Genomic DNA, 14,438 nt, shown 5'->3' with positions numbered 1-14,438 from the left:
AGTCGCAAAAAAAGAAGAAGATTCCAGTGAGCCCAACAGATAGCAGGGATTCCGCTAGTTAGAGTGAAAGTCATCGTCATCCTCCTCCTCCTCCTCTCCTCTCTCTCGTCTCTCTCACACCAGCCACGATTCTTTTCAAAGGTAAAGTGCAGGTTAATTTGTTTTATGTATTTTTATTTTATATTTTGTATTAATAATTTTTATATGACTAGTTTTGGGTTGTAGAACGAATCATCTGAGTTTCCATTATTTCTTAGAGGGAAATTCGCTTTGATATACAAGTGATTTGGATGACAAGCACGTTTCCGGAACGAATTACACTCACAAACCGAGGCACCACTGTACTTGGATGAAAATCCTTTCCTGTCAATGGCTGCTTGAAGTCTGAACCCATGGCCTTCTCCAAGTGTTGGGTTTCCGCCCTACTGATGCTTTCCCAGGCCTTTACTGCAGGGGTCTTCAGGGGCTGCTTGTTCGTTGGACTTTCTGCCTTCAGTTTTGTCTTCATGCTCTCTTGGGTTGAGGTCATTTGACTGACTTAGCCATTGAAGAAAATTCCCCTTCTTTGCCTTGAAAAGCTCTTGTTTTGTTGTCATCCCTATTCCTTAGAATTTGAAACCCTAGAGTGGTGAAAGGTCCATTTTTGAATTTTATTTTTGTGAATTTTAATTTTTTGATATTTTCAAAATGTTTTCACTTTTTTGCTTTCACATTTAAATAAATGTTTTCATTTTAATCTTAAAAGTTTGGTGTTGGGCAAGAACTTTTGGTTGTGTTGGATTCTCCCCGTTTTGGGGTTTAATTATAAAACAAGCACCAAAAAAGGGAGTTTGACAAAAACGGGACCAAGTAAAATCCTCGAAGGAAGACCTCTGAGCAGCAAGTCAGACTGAAAGTGTCAGAATAGCGGAGGACAATTCAGGCCAACTCATTTCATTGTGCCTTACTTTATAAGAAACAGAAACTTAGCACTGGGGAATTTTATTTCAGCATCTACTTTGAGTCATAACGTGAACTTTAGCCTGAGAAGGGAGTGTCTGCTGGGATCTCAGCACTGCACATTAATAACGTGTGGCTTGAGCAGGAAATGGAAGGATTCAACGCCACAGTCACAGTGCAACCAAATCCCAGCAGGGGTGCGTTACGGGCAGCCTCCAGCCAGCAGGTGGCAGGATCTTGAGAGGGTACCGGGCTGACCTGCACCGAAAGAGCCCTCCAGTACACAGAAGGTCATGCGTCATTCGGCCTCCCTTAGTGTCATGACTTGACCCTCTTTTTTATTTTTCTAAATAGTCCTGGGGGCTCTAGAACTAATTCATACATTATTGTAGACTATCCATCCATCCATTTTCCAACCCGATGAATCCAAACACAGGGTCACGGGGGCCTGCTGGAGCCAATCCCAGCCAACACAGGGTGCAAGGCAGGAACCAATCCCGGGCAGGGCGCCAACCCACCGCAGGACACACACACCTGCATACACCAAGCACACACACTTAGGACCGCCAATGCACCTAACCAGCATGAGGAAACCCACGCAGACACGGGGAGAACATGCAAACTCCATGCAGGGAGGACCCGGGAAGCGATCCCAGGTCTCCATACTGTGAGGCAGCAGCGCTACCACTGTGCCAACGTGCCACCCTATTGTAGGCTAATCCACACTCATTTAAAAACAGCATTTATTAATAAAAGATCTCCATCCACAATAAAAATGACCAATGACGCAATTGACACAGGTTTTTGGCTAGACTGGGCACGCTCACTTCGGCCTAAACAAGAAAAGCAAGCGTCCCCCTTGATGGGGTGTCAATGCTGTCAGCCTTGGGATTTTTCACAAAACTGTAACGATTGGTACATAATTAGCCTTTTGTTTGTGTATGCGGCATTCAAACTGTACAAGACACAATTTAGACGCATAGAGGAAAACAACAAAACAAGCGCCATGAAGAGTAAATCCTCTGTGTCGGTTGTGTTGGAATACGATTTTCTCAGTGGCATAACTAGGGGAGGGCAGAGGGGGTGGTCCGCCTCGGGTGGCACATTTTTGGCCAAAAGAGAGAGAGAGGTTAAGAGCAGGCGCTGATACAGCACATTGCCGCACCCACCACATGACAAACCAACTCAGGATCCCAGATTAGGACCCGAGTGCAGACATACAACGGGTGACACCTCAGCACCACACCAGTTCTAATGGAGTGGAACCAGTGGGAGGTTTTTTTTTACTGTGGCAGGAGTGCCAATCCTGCCAAAAGCCCCTAAGTTTTCTCTGTGGGTTGGAGGACCTGATGCAGTTTATGATGCAAGATGGACGAAGTAATTGCAGGTTAAGGGCCTCACTCAAGGGCCCAACCTGTAGGGAAACACTTGGGGGTTGGTGGCAGAATTGGCACTCCAGGGGGTGTTGCCAACCAGGATGTGGTGGTCATGTGGTGGGTGCAGCAATGCCCAGACCTGACTGTGCTCTTCATAACCTTCAGTGCTGCAGGAGTTGTTTGAAGCCTTCCCCCCATCTGTGTCTTGACGCCCTCCTGTGTTTGACATCTACAGGCAGTTCCTTCGACCTCACAGTTTGGTTTTTTACTGGACCCTTCTATAGACCGGTGCAGACCTTTCCTAATCAGGCCCAGTCATTTGAACGGTGGACTCCAAACAAGGGGTAGAAGTATCTCAACGCTGATCAATAGATTGGGGTGTCCAGTGTCATCCCAAAGGTTCTGAATACTTCTGGCCATTTGTGAAATTTCACTTGTTTTTTTTTTTTCATTTTTCAATGAATTTGCGAAATTCCTAAAAATCCCAATTTCATTGTTTTTCATTCTGGGGTGGCAAGTGTTGCTTGATCAGGGAAGGACAATGAATATAAAATTATTTCAGCCCAAGGCTGCCACATATCAAAATGTGAAAACGTGAAGGGATCTGAATACCTTCTGAAGGCAATTGCATGGTAAAGTGTTAGAGCTGAGCAGTTGGGATGACATAGAAGAACTGTGGGTGGCACTGCTGCCTGACATCTCCAGAGCTCTGGGTTCAAATCACTCGGGGAACATCATCTGCCCCTCAGCCCCTCAGCTCATATGGTACCCGCTGAACACCAGGGGGCCTGTGGAGGCATCTGCAAAGGCACTTCCATGCCTGGTGTTCCTCAGACCAATGGACTGTGATCCATGCTGCCCAACACGGGGAGCAAATTGGTGCCATCAGGTAACCTAACCTGAATATTTTGGGGGATTTAGGGGGGTGGTGGTGAATGCAGGTGCACATGGGGAGAACATACAGACTCCATGTAGACAACTGTTCTGTGCAGGGGTAAGGTTAATTTTGGGGGTGGATAGTTGTGTCTATGATCAATCAGTTGGAATTGTCCATCCATCCATCTGTCCACTCATCCATCCATCCATCCATCCATCTGTCTATCTTCTAAACCCATGTATTCAAAGCAAGGTTGCAGTGGAGCTGGAGCCTAACTAAACAACCATCAGGTGTGAGGCAGCAACAGCACCTCGACGGGGCACCAGCCCATTCTAGGGTGAATATACACACATCCGCACACACACATCTGCACAGTAGGACCAATTTGACATCGCCAACCCACCTAAACTGCACATCTGTGGACTGTGGGAGGAAAACCCACCCGAGTATGGGGAGAACATGCAAACGTCATGCAGTAACTGTCATAAAATTTTATTTTGGGGCAGTCCCTCCCAGAGGCGTGACCACGGGGGGGCTGGGGTGGGCACTGCCCCCCCCCCAGAGACAAGCCGTGCCCCCCCTGCGAAATGCTCTGTCTGTCCAATGAAAACTCTGGAGAAGAATAACATTTCATTTTCAAAACTGAGTTGCTTTCCAATCGGCCCGTTTGAATTTGGCAGCATATCCGTCAGTGCCTCCTCCACTAGATAGGCATCATGCTGCTCACAGTTCACTTCGCCGCACATTTTGCAGCACGTTTTGAACTTGTTGACCACATTCTTTAATTAAAACAGCGTATACGTTCCATTCTTCTTTTATTTTCTGGTTGGTAACACCAAAGGCTATGCATAGGTGGCTTATTAAAAAGCAGACATCTTCAACCTCTGTCCCTCCGCAAGCTGCTGGCTCCACGGTTGAGCCCAGCACCGCTGCTACCAACACGGAGCACAGCGGACCCACATCAGGAACTGAAACTCCAAAAGATGTAGATAAGCCTACACAATCCTGCAGCTCTGCGCCCGTGTCGGGTACTCCAAACCTCTGCCTTCAACAAAATACACAGTCTGGTCTGCCTGACTTAAATATGGATAGCCCATCCCAGCCCATTTTAATTAATTATCCCAAGCGCGCATTCGGAAAGACACTCAGATGTTTTAGTGCAAGCTGGTATCAGTCTCGACCATGGCTTGAATATTCTGTTGTCCGTGATGGCAGCTTTTGTTTTGCCTGCCACAAATTTAGTGTTTCCAATTCGGACCGCGAGGACATATTCACCAAACACGGCTACACTAATTGGAAAAAAGCTCTAGAAAAAAACGGTGGCGGCTTCCACAAACACGCGTCTAGTAGCTCGCACGTCAGAGCCATGTCTGCATCACAGCACTCATCATTGGTGTGTCTTCAGCTGCATGCGAAAGCTCTTTCTCTACTATGAACCGCATTCTCACTCCACTCCGCCGAACAATGCTGCATTCAAGGAAGAGAAATTTAGTCATTCTGGCACATGAGAGAAACATCACAGAAAATCTAGACATGAATAAATTTACTTCAGAATTTGCCAAGAGTAACCGCAGACTGGTCCTGTAGATAATATCCAGGTTAAACGCTGGAAACTGATGTCCTATAGCCTCCCATGACTACAATAAGCCACGTTTCTGTTCTTGCCCTCATATGTTGTATACATTTGACTTTATTGATATTTACCTTGTAGATGTAGTTCTATATTTGTTCACAAAAAATAATAATACAAGTTCCATTGCCACTGTTAATTTTATTGAACAATAGGTTATGATTTATGCCAAAATTTTTGCTTTTATATGTTACTATCCATTTGCGCTCAACTACGTTGCGCGTGTTAAAGTTGCCTGTGAAGGGCTCCCTGTTTAAACGCGGCTGCCAGTCGTGAACTGGGCCCTTCGTCACACAGCATTATGATTTTTTATAAAGGAAACAAAATTACAAAACAAAACCCTTGGACATTGATTCGATAGGAACGGCCTACTCGGAATCACTGTCCGAATAGTAATTATGTGGTGGTGGAGGAGCATTTCTGCTTCTCTCCGTTCACAGTCCGTCACGTTTTCACAACGCTGTCGTTTCCTCTCATGATTTCTTCTCAACCTTTCTCCAATCTCGCAGGTTGCTTTGTGGCAATCCAAAGAATAAGGCAATATACACGGAGCAATGGCTATAAAAAGGGGACACATAGGTATCCAGGCTCTTTAAAGCATAAATAGGGATCACTTCACTGACATGTGAGCAAGCCAGGGTACAACTGTGAGACGCGCAGCACTCGCCGGCTACAACGTAACAATAATAATTTCCGGAACGTGCTGTTACGTTGTCATTCATTCTACCCACTGTCTTTCTTTCATTCATATGTTACGTAGGCACGTACCTTTTATCTTCGGCAATCTCATTCTCTAACCAGGCCTCAGGAGCTAACCAACGTAACACTGTCCACCACCCCTTTCGTTATTCCGGCACATTGTTGACATCCCTGAGTAACAACAACGTACTAAACTGGAAGGTGGTCTACACATGCATGGAATTCGTGGACAAACAAAGATCAAGATCCAAATGAAGATTATATATAAAGATTAGTTAATTTAAAGCACAACAATTTGTTTAGTTTGAATGTCTGTGTTTTGAGGTGTGACTGGAGTACTACAGTCTTCAGTACTATAAGCCTGGAGGAGATTCTTAATGCAATGCCTATGTTTTAGCTGTCTCTCTACTGCCATCTAGTGCTGCTTCTTCTAATTCATTCGCAGACAAACAAAGATCAAGATCCAAATGAGGATTATATATAGAGATATAACACTATGTTGTTATTATTATTTGACCCCCCTACAAAAATGGGGATAGATGGATATTTCTTGCCCCCCCAGACAAGCCAAATGCCCACCCACACATGATGTTCTGGTCACACCTCTGGTCCCTCCCAAGGCTCTGCCCATGTACCGACTGTCACCATTGCCCAGAAGCACAAGTGCCGGAAAACTCAAATCAGTGAAGTTTGCAAAAGTCAATGGCAGGGAGTGTAAAATGCTGGATCTGAAGCAGCACTGTTATTTGAACCCAGGACTCTTAGTGTGTTTGTGCTGGGCTTTGGGCCTTGCTTTGTATCACAGCCCTCATGCTATAAAGTTTAAAAACCCCTGACTCAGGGGATTGACTTTTTAAAATGCAATTCAATTTCTCTCTATTATAATAAAAAAATCTTGGGAGATGAGACTTTTTAGCCTGCGACAAGACGTGATCTTTTGAAGAGAGACACTTCCACATCCCACAAGACGAGACTTTGTGCCAAGAGATTTAACCAGGCCCGGGGCCGGAAATAGAAGACAAAGTAGAACGTCGTAAAGGATTCAGAAACATTGGCGTGATACACACGCAGAGCAGGTTAGAAATAATGGAAGTACTAACATTCAAAAGTCTGCGCATTAGCGCAAACAAACAGAAATTATTACTGGGTGAAATAATGGAACAGCGAAAAGAGATCGAATATATTGTTCGGATTTAAACTTTAAGTCGGAGACTTGAAGATCGTCTAACTCGTGTTGCCATCAGAGAAAAGTAGTGTTTCTTCCCAATGAAGCGGTGTATCTGCGAGAATTGAAAGATTTGTTGTGTGGTGAAAGTGCAATCCCGCGAGATAAAATTTCAAGCCCCATGAGACAAGAGCTTATGCAAAGAAATTTGGAAAAGTCCTCCCCACATCTAAAACATTTACAGCCACCACACGGTTCAGTCATTTGTCATTTGTGTGAATGCTAGTGTCAGACACATTTCTTGTAGCGAGAAAGAGATGATATTCATTCACGGGCACTTATATATTGCGTTGTCACAATGTAATTTCAAACACGGAATCAAAATTCAAAGCGATATTGACCAAAAGGTAAAAGCGAAAAGAGATCGAATATATGAGGGTTGTCTGGGTTCCGCGCGGAATTTTATCGTTTGTCGAGTGTCAGCCTGTCGAAACCTGTTCAGCTGTGTAGAGGGATTATTCAAGTGGTTGCATGTTTTTGTTCAGATGTTTTGCTCCCTCTCTTCCTTCAGCATGAACAGGAGAAGCAAACGAAATGAGATTGCGCAGCCGACGCTAGCGGCGAAGCTCCTGACTCCGTGCGTGCGCGACTTTCGAGTGATGATTTTTTACGACTTTTGTGATGGTTTAACAGCTATTAACAGCTAAAGAGTGCTGCCAAAAACTTTCTCGCATCTTCAAGAAGAATGCTCCAAAGAAGACGATGGTTTTTAAGTGGTTCCAGCGCTTCAGCACAGGCCACTTCAACTTTGACGATGAAGAACGTGAACCAAAACCGCGAAGTTCGACTGATGGCAGAAATGCTGATCGTGTGAAGGAGTTCCTGGAAGAAGATGGTCATGTGACCATCAGGAAAATTGCCCTGGAACTTGGGATGACCCGGTATGCTGTCGACACTATCATTCGACGAGATCTTGGCTTTACAAAGAAATGTGCCCGATGGGTTCCAAGGGTTGCTGACTGTGGAACAAAAGCAAGCTCGCGTGGAATGGTGCAAGTTTTTCCTTGATAAGTTCAACAATGGCCAATCGATCTTGCACCATGTGACTTTTGGCTCTTCCCGAAGGTGACAGAACCCCTGCGAGGCCACAACTTCAAAACTCGAGGGGAACTGATTGCAGCTGTCAAAGTACAGCTGGACAACCTCCCAAAGACAGCATTTCGCGAGTGTTTTGCGGCATGGGTCAGAAGAGCCCAAAAGTGCATTGATGTTGGCGGTGAATACTTGGAAAAAGTTTAAAAAGGATCGAAGTACATGAGAAAAATAGAAAAAAAAAATCCTTGGCTACTTATTTCGAGTGATTCCACGCGGAACCCAGACAACCCTCGTATAGACATAGGTGGTATGACAGAAGTATGTAAATATCGTATGGCTTTAAACTTTAAGTCAGAGACTTGTAGATCGTCTAATTTGTGTTGCCATCAGGGAAAAGTAGTGTGTCTTCCCAATGAAGAGGTGTATCCGCGAGAATTACAAGATTTGTTGTTTGGTGAAAGTGAAATCCACATACGTGAGCGGCAGAGACATGAAGGTGCTGGCGCATAGCACAGGCCAGGGGGTTAGCGAGCAAAGCTCCCTAGTTTATTAGAATTTTCTTAAATAAGCCGCTTCCAGAAAGCACCCTTTTGAACTCAGACAGAATGAGCTCTGACACAGTCGAGCATGTGAATGGGAGACTTGCCTCACGTTTCCACATTTGGGGACACTGGCGTACGCAGGCTGCTGCCGCTCCTCCCTGTTAACACTTTTCGTAAACTTCGCCTTAATCCTGCACTTTTTTATGCTTGTTTTATTTATTTATTGTACGTATAGTTTGTGGATGCAGCTGACTCGAATTGTATGGATTTGGATTAATTTTTACGGACTTTATGGACTCTACCTTGACTGGGAACAACTGAAAATGTGGATCATGGGACGAGACCTACGAACATTTCTTTGTACCTGGCGATCTAGGAGCCTGGGATGATCTGTCTCCTTGATTATAGTTACTATGCTGGTCTGCTCTCGATTCATTTTATTGTGCTTTATGACTAAGTAATACCCAGCGTTACTTGTTTGTGGCTGTAGGTTGGAACCTCCAAATCCTGCTACCTCCTCCTGCAATGCTTTCTGCTGCTTTGCTCCACCGCACCCACCCGTCTCACCGGCTCCGCTGTGCTGTCAGATAAGTATTGCTCAGTATCATGCTAAAATACTCTCACGACAAACTTCTTCATATTAAACAGTTTGTCCAGAGCAAATGGTTTGACTGGAATATCCTAAAAGACAACGGTATTTTGCAGCGCCTGAAATATGTACATTGGGGGGTCAGGTCACCACCACCGCCGGGCTTGCGAACGAAAAGATCACAGGCAGCATTTGCTCAGGAAAACGCCGTCCTACTCATGGCCCTGGAAATAGAAGTGTCAGTGTGCCAAACTTACAGTATGTGAAAATAAACTCTGGCCACGGCTCTATGCAAAAAGAAGCTTCATAAACTAATATTGCATTGTTTAATTCGAGATCTCTTAATGGCAAAGCATTGGTGCTGTCAGAATTCATCATTGAGACCAAACTTGATATGCTGTGTTTAACGGAGACTTGGCAAAAACTGAATGAATTTACGTCTCTCACGGAGGCGACACCTGGTTACACTTTCCTCACAGAGCCTCGTAGCTCAAGACAAGGTGGAGGACTTGCAGTAATTGTCAGAGTGGAGTTAAACATCAAAAGAATCCCAATTGATTGTCCATTGTCTTTCGAGTGTCTGGCTCTTAAACTAATAACGGAATCGGGTCCTGTCTCACTCATTGTTGTCTGTCGTCCTCCAAAATACAACGCATCCTTATCTGATCTGACTGAACTATTAACCCACTTAAGTTCCTTATCCCAGAGAGTCATTCTTCTCGGTGATTTCATTACTACATGTAAACTGAGAAATTAATTCCTGTCCTTACTGGACTGTTTTGACTTGACACAACATTCCCACCCACTCTGGTGGTCATATACTGGACTTCTGGAATATCTGTTGCCAACATTTACAGCACTGATTTGGGACCCTCTGACCATAAAGCAGTACTTTTCACTGTCTCATTATCTCTCCCTCCTCTTACCTGAAAACGACAAATTTTTTACAGAAACCTGTAATATCTGTCCCTCTATCCTTTCTGGATCCATTTCTGATCTTTTTCTGTCTTCACCTATTCCATCAACACTAGACAGTCTTGTTGACCACTGTAACTCAGCCCTTCATTCAGCATTACATAAAACAGCTCCTTTAAAACATAAGGAGGTTTCCTTTAAATGTTCAGGTCCTTGGTATAATCCAGAATTGTGATCTATGAAAGCAGCTGGCCGACACCTTGAGAGAATATCACGTAAGACTGGCCTCACTGTGCACATCCAGGCTTTCTCTGATGACCAAAGAGCTTACAGAGAAGCACTAACTTCTGCCAAGAACACCCATTACGGCAGAATAATGGAAAGTGGCCACGAGAACCCAAGGGTCTTGTTCTCTGTAGTTAATAAACTACTCAAACCCGCATCTGGCCCAACTACCTCTGTGAGAAATTCCTCCACTTTTTCCATAACAAAATTAAAGATCTAAATAATTCAACTAACATAAATATATCATCTGTTTATATCTCTCCCTGTTTTCCCACTCCATCCAGCTCCTTCTCTAAGTTCTCACCAGTCACATCTGCGTTTGTTAATAACCTGCTTTGTAAGTTGAGGCCGACTACTTGTGTACTGGACCCTATCCCCACCACACTTCTTAAATCCTGCCTTCATGCCATAATCCCGACTGTTACAACAATAATAAACTCATCCCTTGACACTGGCTTTGTGACGCTCACTTTTAAAATCGCTTCTGTAACCCCAATGTTAAAAAAGTTTGGTCTTGATGCTGACAATCTTAACAATTTCTGCCCTATTTCCCACTTACCTTTTCTGTCAAATGCTCTTGAGCGTGTTGTAGCCTCCCAGCTCACCAATTCCCTAACCTCTAATAATTTGATGGAACCCTTTCAGTTTGGTTTCAGGGCGCGGCACAGCTGTGAAACTGCTCTGCTACGGGTAACCAGTGATTTGCTTATGGCAGCAGATTCTGGACAAACCAGCATATGAATTCTGTTAGACCTCAGTGCAGCATTTGACACTCAGGTCAGACATGACATTCTACTGTCCAGAATGGAGAACATGCTGGGTATCTCTGGCACTGCCCTCCAGTGGTTCAAGTCCTATCTGACTGATAGGCAAGAGTTTGTTAGTCTTGGCAACAGCAGATCCAGCTCAGCGCCAGTCACGCAAGGAGCTCCTCAGGGCTCTGTCCTCGGCCCTCTTCTCTTCTGTATTTATATACTTCCCCTTGGCCATATTATTCGCAGCTATGGACTGGGTTATCATTTTTATGCAGATGACACTCAACTCTATTTCAATGTCAAAAGAGGAACTTCATCAGAGCTTTCTCAGCTCACAACTTGCCTCAGTGAAATTAAAACCTGGATGGAGCAGAACTCTTTAAAATTAAATTGCAACAAAACTGAACTCCTGCAAATTGGGACTAAAGTGCAACTTAATAAAATGAGCTCCTTCCCAGTCACTCTTGGCGGTGATCTCATCAGACCTTCTTCTGATGCAAGAAATCTTGGTGTCATTTTGGAATCCTCCCTTTCTTATTCCGCCCACATAAATCACATTAAGAAACTTTCTTACTTTCACCTCTGTAACATATCCCGTGTTCGCTCCTTCCTCTCCTTCTCTAATGCTGAGAAACTTGTCCCTGCTTTTATCACATCCCACATCGATTATTGTAACTCGCTGCTGGCAGGAGCCCCTTCTATTCTGATATCATAGCTCTGGTTGATACAAAACTCGGCTGCAAGAGTCCTTACACGAACCAACAACAGCGAACACATCACAGCCATCCTGCTCCGCCTTCACTGGCTCCCTGTGTCTTACAGGATCCTACTAATAACCTACAAAGCTTTACATGGCCAACATCAGTGACCGCTGAGGCAGCTGGCCGGAGCTGTGGCCGTAAGGTGGTCGGTGCCTGTCGTGGCGGCAATCCCCGAACCCGTTGGTGAACACCGGCGGTGAGGGATGCCGTCAAGCTGAAGAAGGAGTCCTACAGGACCCTTTTGTCCTGTGGGACTCTGGAGGCATCTGATAGGTACCGGCAGGCCAAGCGGAATGCGGCTTTGGTGGTTGCTGAGGCAAAAACTCGGGCGTGGGAGGAGTTTGGGGAGGCCATGGAGAACGACTTTCAGACGGCTTCGAGGAGATTCTGGTCCACCGTCCAGCATCTCAGGAGGGGGAAGCAGTGCAGTGTCAACACTGTATATGGTGGTGATGGTGCACTGCTGACCTCGACTCAGGACGTTGTGGGTCGGTGGAGGGAGTACTTCAAAGACCTCCTCAATCCCACTAACATGCCTTCCAATGAAGAAGCAGAGCCTGGGGACTCAGAGGTGGGCTCCCCCATCTCTGGGACTGAGGTCACCGAGGTGGTCAAAAAACTCCTTGGTGGCAGGGCCCCGGGGGTGGATGAGATACGCCCGGAGCTCCTCAAGGCTCTGGATGTTGTAGGACTGTCTTGGTTGACACGCCTCTGCAACATCGCATGGACATCAGGGACAGTGCCTCTGGATTGGCAGACCGGGGTGGTGGTCCCCCTCTTTAAAAAGGGGGACCGGAGGGTGTGTTCCAACTACAGAGGGATCACACTCCTCAGACTCCCTGGAAAAGTCTATTCGGGGGTCCTGGAGAGGAGGGTCCGTCGGATAGTCGAACCTCGGATTCAGGAGGAACAGTGTGGTTTTCGTCCTGGTCGCGGAACAGTGGACCAGCTCTACACCCTTAGCAGGGTCCTAGAGGGTGCATGGGAGTTCGCCCAACCAGTCTACGTGTGTTTTGTGGACTTGGAAAAGGCATTCGACCGTGTCCCTCGGGGAATCCTGTGGGGGGTACTCCGAGAGTATGGGGTACCGGACCCCTTGATAAGGGCTGTTCGGTCCCTGTACGATCGGTGCCAGAACTTGGTCCGCATTGCCGGCAGTAAGTCAAACCCGTTTCCAGGGAGAGTTGGACTCCGCCAGGGCTGCCTTTTGTCACCGATTTTGTTCATAACTTTTATGGACAGAATATCTAGGCGCAGCCAGGGCATTGAGGGGGTCCAGTTTGGTGGACTCAGGATTGGGTCACTGCTTTTTGCAGATGATGTTGTCCTGTTTGCTTCATCAGGCCGTGATCTTCAGCTCTCTCTGGATCGGTTCGCAGCTGACTGTGAAGTGGCTGGGATGGGAATCAGCACCTCCAAATCCGAGACCATGGTCCTCAGCCGGAAAAGGGTGGAATGCCCTCTCAGGGTTGGTAGCGAGATCCTGCCCCAAGTGGAGGAGTTCAAGTATCTCTGGGTCTTGTTCACGAGTGAGGGAAGAATGGAGCGTGAGATCGACAGGCGGATCAGTGCGGCGTCCACAGTGATGCGGGCTCTGCATCGGTCTGTCGTGGAGAAAAAGGAGCTGAGCCGTAAGGCAAAGCTCTCAATTTACCAGTCGATCTATGTTCCTACCCTCACCTATGGTCATGAGCTATGGGTAGTGACCGAAAGAACGAGATCGCAAATACAAGCGGCTGAAATGAGTTTCCTCCGCAGGGTGTCTGGGCTCTCCCTTAAAGATAGGGTGAGAAGCTCAGTCATCCGGGAGGGGCTCAGAGTAGAGCCGCTGCTCCTCCGCATCGAGAGGAGTCAGATGAGGTGGCTCGGGCATCTGATCAGGATGCCTCCTGGACGCCTCCCTGGTGAGGTGTTCCGGGCACGTCTAACCGGGAGGAGTCCCCGGGGAACACCCAGGACACACTGGAGGGACTATGTGTCTCGACTGGCCTGGGAACGCCTCGGGATTCTCCCGGAAGAGCTAGAAGAAGTGGCCGGGGAAAGGGAAGTCTGGGCATCTCTGCTCAAGCTGCTGCCCCCGCGACCCGACCTCGGATAAGTGGAAGAGGATGGATGGATGGACATCAGTGACCTTCTAAATCACTAGACTCCTATCCGCCTACTAAGGTCCTCTGATACCCCACACTAATCTACACTCCATGGGTGACAGAAGGGCCTTCAGCTGTATAGCGCCAGACTCTGGAATGACCTACCAAAATTAATCAGGTCAGCTGACTCCATTAATTCTTTAAAAAACAACTCCAAACTCATCTGTTCAGGAAGGCTTTTAGCTCCACTTGACTTTATTACCCTTCTCTCAGTTCACCTTTATGTCAAGATGCTCATGTAACCTGTATGTGTGTGTGCGAGACCATCAATTATGTTGTCTGTTAGGCTTTTCTCTGAATTACTGTCTTAATCTTCTTGATTTATTTATCTGGTTCAGTACAATGCTATATACTGTATACCCTGCCGTTCTTTCTTAAACTCTGTGAAGTGCCTTGAGCATGGGAAAGGTGCTATATAAATAAAATGTATTATTATTATCATTATTATTTATATTCATATCCACTGCTGGTGCACCTCAGCATTATTTAATGGTGGTTTGTGGAGCTGAACTGGTGAAAACACCCCCTGCTTGTTGAAGTACCAGGTGTGATCTCTTCCTGGTTATGTTTCCACTCTCTCTTCTTTAACTTTTAATTTTTAGTGGGATTCGTCCCTCAGTGGGCTTTGCAGTGTTGATATCACATGATGCGCAGTATTAGCCA

Source organism: Erpetoichthys calabaricus, chromosome 2, assembly GCF_900747795.2.
Source record: "Erpetoichthys calabaricus chromosome 2, fErpCal1.3, whole genome shotgun sequence".
Taxonomy (NCBI): domain Eukaryota; kingdom Metazoa; phylum Chordata; class Cladistia; order Polypteriformes; family Polypteridae; genus Erpetoichthys; species Erpetoichthys calabaricus.
The sequence above is the reverse complement of the archived record's forward strand: the minus strand, read 5'-3'. Positions refer to the sequence as shown.